This window comes from Phyllobates terribilis, unplaced genomic scaffold (genome assembly GCF_046119375.1).
Source record: "Phyllobates terribilis strain yellow unplaced genomic scaffold, ASM4611937v1 Scaffold_187__1_contigs__length_3656778, whole genome shotgun sequence".
NCBI classification, from domain to species: Eukaryota; Metazoa; Chordata; class Amphibia; order Anura; family Dendrobatidae; genus Phyllobates; species Phyllobates terribilis.
The window spans coordinates 1,558,514-1,567,205 of record NW_027362947.1 but is presented as its reverse complement, the minus strand read 5'-3'; the positions used below and the strand labels follow the sequence as shown (position 1 = coordinate 1,567,205).

The window sequence follows — 8,692 nt, the reverse complement described above, 5'->3', positions numbered from 1 at the left end:
GATCAGTGCTGCTCATAGCACTATGGATCTGTCAGGTCCCTGTAATGGGTAATTGCTGCAGTGTAGACATGGCTGCTGATCAGTGCTGCCCATAGCACTATGGATCTGTCAGGACCCTGTAATGGGTAATTGCTGCAGTGTAGACATGGCTGCTGATCAGTGCTGCTCATAACACTATGGATCTGTCAGGACCCTGTAATAGGTAATTGCTGCAGTGTAGACATGGCTGCTGATCAGTGCTGCTCATAGCACTATGGATCTGTCAGGACCCTGTAATGGGTAATTGCTACAGTGTAGACATGGCGGCTGATAAGTGCTGCTCATTGCACTATGGATCTGTCAGGACCCTGTAATAGGTAATTGCTGCAGTGTAGACATGGCTGCTGATCATTGCTGCTCATAGCACTATGGATCTGTGAGGACCCTGTAATGGGTAATTGCTGCAGTGTAGACATGGCTGCTGATCAGTGCTGCTCATAGCACTATGGATCTGTCAGGACCCTGTAATGGGTAATTGCTGCAGTGTAGACATGGCTGCTGATCAGTGCTGCTCATTGCACTATGGATCTGTCAGGACCCTGTAATAGGTAATTGCTGCAGTGTAGACATGGCTGCTGATCAGTGCTGCTCATAGCACTATGGATCTGTCAGGACCCTGTAATGGGTAATTGCTGCAGTGTAGACATGGCTGCTGATCAGTGCTGCTCATAGCACTATGGATCTGTCAGGACCCTGTAATGGGTAATTGCTGCAGTGTAAACATGGCTGCTGATCAGTGCTGCTCATAGCACTATGGATCTGTCAGGACCCAGTAATGGGTAATTGCTGCAGTGTAGACATGGCGGCTGATCAGTGCTGCTCATAGCACTATGGATCTGTCATGACCCTGTAATGGGTAAATGCTGCAGTGTAGACATGGCTGCTGATCAGTGCTGCTCATAGCACTATGGATCTGTCAGGACCCTGTAATGGGTAATTGCTGCAGTGTAGACATGGCTGCTGATCAGTGCTGCTCATAGCACTATGGATCTGTGAGGACCCTGTAATGGGTAATTGCTGCAGTGTAGACATGGCTGCTGATCAGTGCTGCCCATAGCACTATGCATCGGTCAGGACACTGTAATGGGTAATTGCTGCAGTGCAGACATGGCGGCTGATCAGTGCTGCTCATAACACTATGGATCTGTCAGGTCCCTGTAATGGGTAATTGCTGCAGTGTAGACATGGCTGCTGATCAGTGCTGCCCATAGCACTATGGATCTGTCAGGACCCTGTAATGGGTAATTGCTGCAGTGTAGACATGGCTGCTGATCAGTGCTGCTCATAGCACTATGGATCTGTCAGGACCCTGTAATGGGTAATTGCTGCAGTGTAGACATGGCTGCTGATCAGTGCTGCTTATAGCACTATGGATCGGTCAGGACCCTGTAATGGGTAATTGCTGCAGTGTAGACATGGCTGCTGATCAGTGCTGCTCATAGCACTATGGATCTGTCAGGACCCTGTAATGGGTAATTGCTGCAGTGTAGACATGGCTGCTGATCAGTGCTGCTCATAGCACTATGGATCTGTGAGGACCCTGTAATGGGCAATTGCTGCAGTGTAGACATGGCTGCTGATCAGTGCTGCTCATAGCACTATGGATCGGTCAGGACCCTGTAATGGGTAATTGCTGCAGTGCAGACATGGCGGCTGATCAGTGCTGCTCATAACACTATGGATCTGTCAGGTCCCTGTAATGGGTAATTGCTGCAGTGTAGACATGGCTGCTGATCAGTGCTGCCCATAGCACTATGGATCTGTCAGGACCCTGTAATGGGTAATTGCTGCAGTGTAGACATGGCTGCTGATCAGTGCTGCTCATAGCACTATGGATCTGTCAGGACCCTGTAATGCGTAATTGCTGCAGTGTAGACATGGCTGCTGATCAGTGCTGCTCATAGCACTATGGATCTGTCAGGACCCTGTAATGGGTAATTGCTGCAGTGTAGACATGGCTGCTGATCAGTGCTGCTCATAGCACTATGGATCTGTCAGGACCCTGTAATGGGTAATTGCTGCAGTGTAGACATGGCTGCTGATCAGTGCTGCTCATAGCACTATGGATCTGTGAGGACCCTGTAATGGGTAATTGCTGCAGTGTAGACATGGCTGCTGATCAGTGCTGCTCATAGCACTATGGATCGGTCAGGACCCTGTAATGGGTAATTGCTGCAGTGCAGACATGGCGGCTGATCAGTGCTGCTCATAACACTATGGATCTGTCAGGTCCCTGTAATGGGTAATTGCTGCAGTGTAGACATGGCTGCTGATCAGTGCTGCCCATAGCACTATGGATCTGTCAGGACCCTGTAATGGGTAATTGCTGCAGTGTAGACATGGCTGCTGATCAGTGCTGCTCATAGCACTATGGATCTGTCAGGACCCTGTAATGGGTAATTGCTGCAGTGTAGACATGGCTGCTGATCAGTGCTGCTCATAGCACTATGGATCTGTCAGGTCCCTGTAATGGGTAATTGCTGCAGTGTAGACATGGCTGCTGATCAGTGCTGCTCATAGCACTATGGATCTGTCAGGACCCTGTAATGGGTAATTGCTGCAGTGTAGACATGGCTGCTGATCAGTGCTGCTCATAGCACTATGGATCGGTCAGGACCCTGTAATGGGTAATTGCTGCAGTGTAGACATGGCTGCTGATCAGTGCTGCTCATAGCACTATGGATCTGTCAGGACCCTGTAATGCGTAATTGCTGCAGTGTAGACATGGCTGCTGATCAGTGCTGCTCATAGCAATATGGATCTGTCAGGACCCTGTAATGGGTAATTGCTGCAGTGTAGACATGGCTGCTGATCAGTGCTGCCCATAGCACTATGGATCTGTCAGGACCCTGTAATGGGTAATTGCTGCAGTGTAGACATGGCTGCTGATCAGTGCTGCTCATAGCACTATGGATCTGTCAGGACCCTGTAATGGGTAATTGCTGCAGTGTAGACATGGCTGCTGATCAGTGCTGCTCATAGCACTATGGATCTGTCAGGTCCCTGTAATGGGTAATTGCTGCAGTGTAGACATGGCTGCTGATCAGTGCTGCTCATAGCACTATGGATCTGTCAGGACCCTGTAATGGGTAATTGCTGCAGTGTAGACATGGCTGCTGATCAGTGCTGCTCATAGCACTATGGATCGGTCAGGACCCTGTAATGGGTAATTGCTGCAGTGTAGACATGGCTGCTGATCAGTGCTGCTCATAGCACTATGGATCTGTCAGGTCCCTGTAATGGGTAATTGCTGCAGTGTAGACATGGCTGCTGATCAGTGCTGCTCATAGCACTATGGATCTGTCAGGACCCTGTAATGGGTAATTGCTGCAGTGTAGACATGGCTGCTGATCAGTGCTGCTCATAGCACTATGGATCGGTCAGGACCCTGTAATGGGTAATTGCTGCAGTGTAGACATGGCTGCTGATCAGTGCTGCTCATAGCACTATGGATCTGTCAGGACCCTGTAATGCGTAATTGCTGCAGTGTAGACATGGCTGCTGATCAGTGCTGCTCATAGCAATATGGATCTGTCAGGACCCTGTAATGGGTAATTGCTGCAGTGTAGACATGGCTGCTGATCAGTGCTGCTCATAGCACTATGGATCTGTCAGGTCCCTGTAATGGGTAATTGCTGCAGTGTAGACATGGCTGCTGATCAGTGCTGCCCATAGCACTATGGATCTGTCAGGACCCTGTAATGGGTAATTGCTGCAGTGTAGACATGGCTGCTGATCAGTGCTGCTCATAGCACTATGGATCTGTCAGGACCCTGTAATGGGTAATTGCTGCAGTGTAGACATGGCTGCTGATCAGTGCTGCTCATAGCACTATGGATCTGTCAGGTCCCTGTAATGGGTAATTGCTGCAGTGTAGACATGGCTGCTGATCAGTGCTGCTCATAGCACTATGGATCTGTCAGGACCCTGTAATGGGTAATTGCTGCAGTGTAGACATGGCTGCTGATCAGTGCTGCTCATAGCACTATGGATCGGTCAGGACCCTGTAATGGGTAATTGCTGCAGTGTAGACATGGCTGCTGATCAGTGCTGCTCATAGCACTATGGATCTGTCAGGACCCTGTAATGCGTAATTGTTGCAGTGTAGACATGGCTGCTGATCAGTGCTGCTCATAGCAATATGGATCTGTCAGGACCCTGTAATGGGTAATTGCTGCAGTGTAGACATGGCTGCTGATCAGTGCTGCTCATAGCACTATGGATCTGTCAGGTCCCTGTAATGGGTAATTGCTGCAGTGTAGACATGGCTGCTGATCAGTGCTGCTCATAGCAGTATGGATCTGTCAGGACCCTGTAATGCGTAATTGCTGCAGTGTAGACATGGCTGCTGATCAGTGCTGCTCATAGCACTATGGATCTGTCAGGACCCTGTAATGGGTAATTGCTGCAGTGTAGACATGGCTGCTGATCAGTGCTGCTCATAGCACTATGGATCTGTCAGGACCCTGTAATGGGTAATTGCTGCAGTGTAGACATGGCTGCTGATCAGTGCTGCCCATAGCACTATGGATCTGTCAGGACCCTGTAATGGGTAATTGCTGCAGTGTAGACATGGCTGCTGATCAGTGCTGCTCATAGCACTATGGATCTGTCAGGTCCCTGTAATGGGTAATTGCTGCAGTGTAGACATGGCTGCTGATCAGTGCTGCTCATAGCACTATGGATCTGTCAGGACCCTGTAATGGGTAATTGCTGCAGTGTAGACATGGCTGCTGATCAGTGCTGCTCATAGCACTATGGATCGGTCAGGACCCTGTAATGGGTAATTGCTGCAGTGTAGACATGGCTGCTGATCAGTGCTGCTCATAGCACTATGGATCTGTCAGGACCCTGTAATGCGTAATTGCTGCAGTGTAGACATGGCTGCTGATCAGTGCTGCTCATAGCACTATGGATCTGTCAGGACCCTGTAATGGGTAATTGCTGCAGTGTAGACATGGCTGCTGATCAGTGCTGCTCATAGCACTATGGATCTGTGAGGACCCTGTAATGGGTAATTGCTGCAGTGTAGACATGGCTGCTGATCAGTGCTGCTCATAGCACTATGGATCGATCAAGACCCTGTAATGGGTAATTGCTGCAGTGTAGACATGGCTGCTGATCAGTGCTGCTCATAACACTATGGATCTGTCAGGTCCCTGTAATGGGTAATTGCTGCAGTGTAGACATGGCTGCTGCTCAGTGCTGCTCATAGCAGAATGGATCTGTCAGGTCCCTGTAATGGGTAATTGCTGCAGTGTAGACATGGCTACTGATCAGTGCTGCTCATAGCACTATGGATCTGTCAGGTCCCTGTAATGGGTAATTGCTGCAGTGTAGACATGGCTGCTGATCAGTGCTGCTCATAGCACTATGGATCTGTCAGGACCCTGTAATGGGTAATTGCTGCAGTGTAGACATGGCTGCTGATCAGTGCTGCTCATAACACTATGGATCTGTCAGGTCCCTGTAATGGGTAATTGCTGCAGTGTAGACATGGCTGCTGATCAGTGCTGCTCATAGCACTATGGATCTGTCAGGTCCCTGTAATGGGCAATTGCTGCAGTATACACATGGCTCCTGGTCAGTGCAGCTCATAGCACTATGGATCTGTCAGGTCCCTGTAATGGGTAATTGCTGCAGTGTAGACATGGCAGCTGATCAGTGCTGCTCATAGCATTATGGATCTGTCAGGTCCCTGTAATGGGCAATTGCTGCAGTGTACACATGGCTCCTGATCAATGCAGCTCATAGCCCTATGGATCTGTCAGGACCCTGTAATGGGTAATTGCTGCAGTGTAGACATGGCGGCTGATCACTGCTGCTCATAGCACTATGGATCTGTCAGGTCCCTGTAATGGGTAATTGCTGCAGTGTAGACATGGCTGCTGATCAGTGCTGCTCATAGCACTATGGATCTGTCAGGTCCCTGTAATGGGTAATTGCTGCAGTGTAGACATGGCTACTGATCAATGCTGCTCATGGCTCTATGGATCTGTCCGGTTCCTGTAATGGGTTATTGCTGTGGTTGGAGGCACAGTCCTCTATTCTCTGGTCCTGGCATCTGTAGGAGGATCATCGCTATAACACTGGGCACCTGCTTACCAGGAATGGCTTCCTCTCCTGAGCTCACGCTATACTCCTCCTGACAAGGACCAGCATTATGAAGGGCTCCTCTAATATTCCTGAGTTGTGGTGTCAGGAGATTGTCCAGGGGTTGGTGAGGAGGACACTACTTGTTGGTGTGTTCTAAAATGAAACGTGGCTCATTCTTATATTTTGCCTGCAGAATCTGACTATAATGGCAACCGTGATCTACAGTGACCAGGAGAACGGTGATGTTAATGCTGCGCTGTTGTCCAGAGATCGTGCACAACTATCAGGTGCCGGTAAGTGGTTTCTAAAGGTAACGGCCGATCTGGCCCCAATTCATCAAGGGGTTTAATAGATTTCTAGCAGAACTCTGACAGGTCAAAACTTTTATGCAACTAGATGTTAATTTTTTTATATAATATATATATATATATATATATATATATAATTGGTTAGTATATGGGTACAGGAGGCGCTGTGGGCTCGTCACTACTAGTGGCAGCAAATTTGTGGACAGGGAACCAGGGTTGGCCAAATAAGTGTTGATATAGCCGAGAAGAAGTAAATTTGCGCTAGTGGTAGTGAACAGAAGGACGGCACGAGAGATTTTGAGTGCAAGGGATAATTTTATTTAATCGAACATGTGCTTAAAAATAGCTAGTTAAAATGATTCAGACTCAGTGAGGTCACTGGGTCGGATATAAGAATAGTTATTAAAAGTATTAAAAGTTATAAAATCGATAAATAGATCGGTGTCCACTGATACAAGGTAATCACTGATTGATAAAAATAGGCCTTTTTCCCTCGTAGTCTGAGGATGTTCGGTTGCAGTAGATGTATAAGGAGGCAAAGGCTTGTAGACCTGGTGGGATAGAATAGGAATGTATAAATATGGTATACTAATGAGCGATGGGGGAAGGGGTAGGTATCTGTTTGTCTGTGGTTACCTGATACTGGTGCCTCGTATGGGGTATGGAGGTTCACTGGTGGCACGTGTTGGTGCCTGGGAGGGAGGACGAGGGGTACCTAGAGTGGGGTACACAAAAAAATGTATGGATAAGTGGGGGTGGAACTCGACAGAGATGTCTCTGCTGGACTCTGAGTTGGGTCGTGAGTTACCTGTTCTTGGTATGGTACTCAATAGACTGTGGTAGTAGTTAGCTGTTGATCCACAGTAGCACTGCTACTGGTGTGACAGTCAGCAGGCTGTGTGGATAATACTGGATTCACCGGAGCAGTACTATAGGGAGTGAGAGGAGACAAGTATTAAGAATAGGGTGCAGGGCTCAAGGGTTAAGGTACGGGGTTCAAAGAGGGTAGTTTTGGATTAGTTACCTTCTAGAGGGTAGCGGGGGGTGTCCTGATTATTTTGGATGACTAGGAGGTATCGGTCCTGGTCCTTCTTGGAGAGAGGTAGAGGATATGTCACACACGGCTGTGGGTTGATGATCTGAGTTAGATCTGCAGGGGGAAGGAATAGGGATAGATCATAAATTAACTGATGTAGCTGTGGTACAAGCCTTGGAGACAAGAGTTTTGGGGTTACCTGTTGGTAGGTACAAGGGGCATCCAGGGACGTCTTAGAATGAGCTGGAGGTAGTAGTCCTGGTCCCTTGTTCAGTGGAGGTAGCACGAGGAGGTCAGAAGTAGGATGCAGCAAGAGGCTTGTACTAGCATGTAATGCCTCTGTTCGCTGTATAGAGATCTGTAGGGAGGGGGAGGGGGTGTATCTGTTAAGGTATCACTGGATTGTGGCTGTAGCCTCCAGTTTTTACCCAGAGATCGTGATTTACCTGCTTCGTAGGGATTAGGGTGTCAATAGTAGATGCTGGTTCAGGTCTCCATAATGTAGATACAGCAGGGTGCTGTAGTAGGAGGCTATAGTTATGTCAGAGGTAACCAGAGATAGGATACAGTAGGAGGCTTATGTTTTCCTATGTTGGGTGCACCAGGAGGCTCTGGCTGGAAACAGTGGGTGCCAGATTCAGCAATAGGGAGGGTGGCTGGTGCAGAGCCCAACTGAAGGGGTTGATAGCAAGTACTGCGGGGAACAGGGAAAAACCGTTAGAGGGTCAGCTGCGTACAGTATGGACTTGGTGGGGCAGGGGCCCGTTGTTACTTACGGTCTGTAGAGGGCTTCACCGTCTGGGGGTGGTCGAGGTCCGGAGCGAGAGCGGAGTCCTGGCCGGTGACTGCCGCGTGCTCGCTACTTCCGGGTAGGAGGAGGAGAGAGAGAGTATGTGGAGAGCGCGCGAGAGGGGGGCAGCGTGACGTGGGGTCACGTGGTGTGCAGCGTGCACAAGGTACGGAGGCCTGTGGGCGCCTCTTTAGCTGTGTTAAGGGTCAGTCCGACGCGTTTCAACAACTTCGGCTGTCTTCCTCAGGGATGGCTTAACCCAGTCAAATGGTGTCCTTATATATGCAGGGCTGGTGACGTCATAGGTCAATTTGTTAGTCATTAAATGCAAAGAGCTCTATTTCGCTGTTCAATCCTCTTGGTCTTAAGGTGTTCAGTTTAAAAATCCACTCACTTTCTTTCCTGGACATGCTCTTAATAAAA

General features: G+C 48.9%; 1 long non-coding RNA gene across 1 annotated transcript; it reads right to left on the bottom strand.

The window, feature by feature from the left end:
- Positions 1–7,752: 7,752 nt before the first annotated feature.
- On the bottom strand, positions 7,753–8,363 carry LOC141212832 (uncharacterized). The gene is made up of 3 exons (XR_012282418.1): positions 8,256–8,363; positions 7,926–8,173; positions 7,753–7,837 (listed from the first exon to the last, which is right to left on the bottom strand). It is a non-coding gene; the product is annotated as an uncharacterized lncRNA (long non-coding RNA).
- Positions 8,364–8,692: the final 329 nt, after the last annotated feature.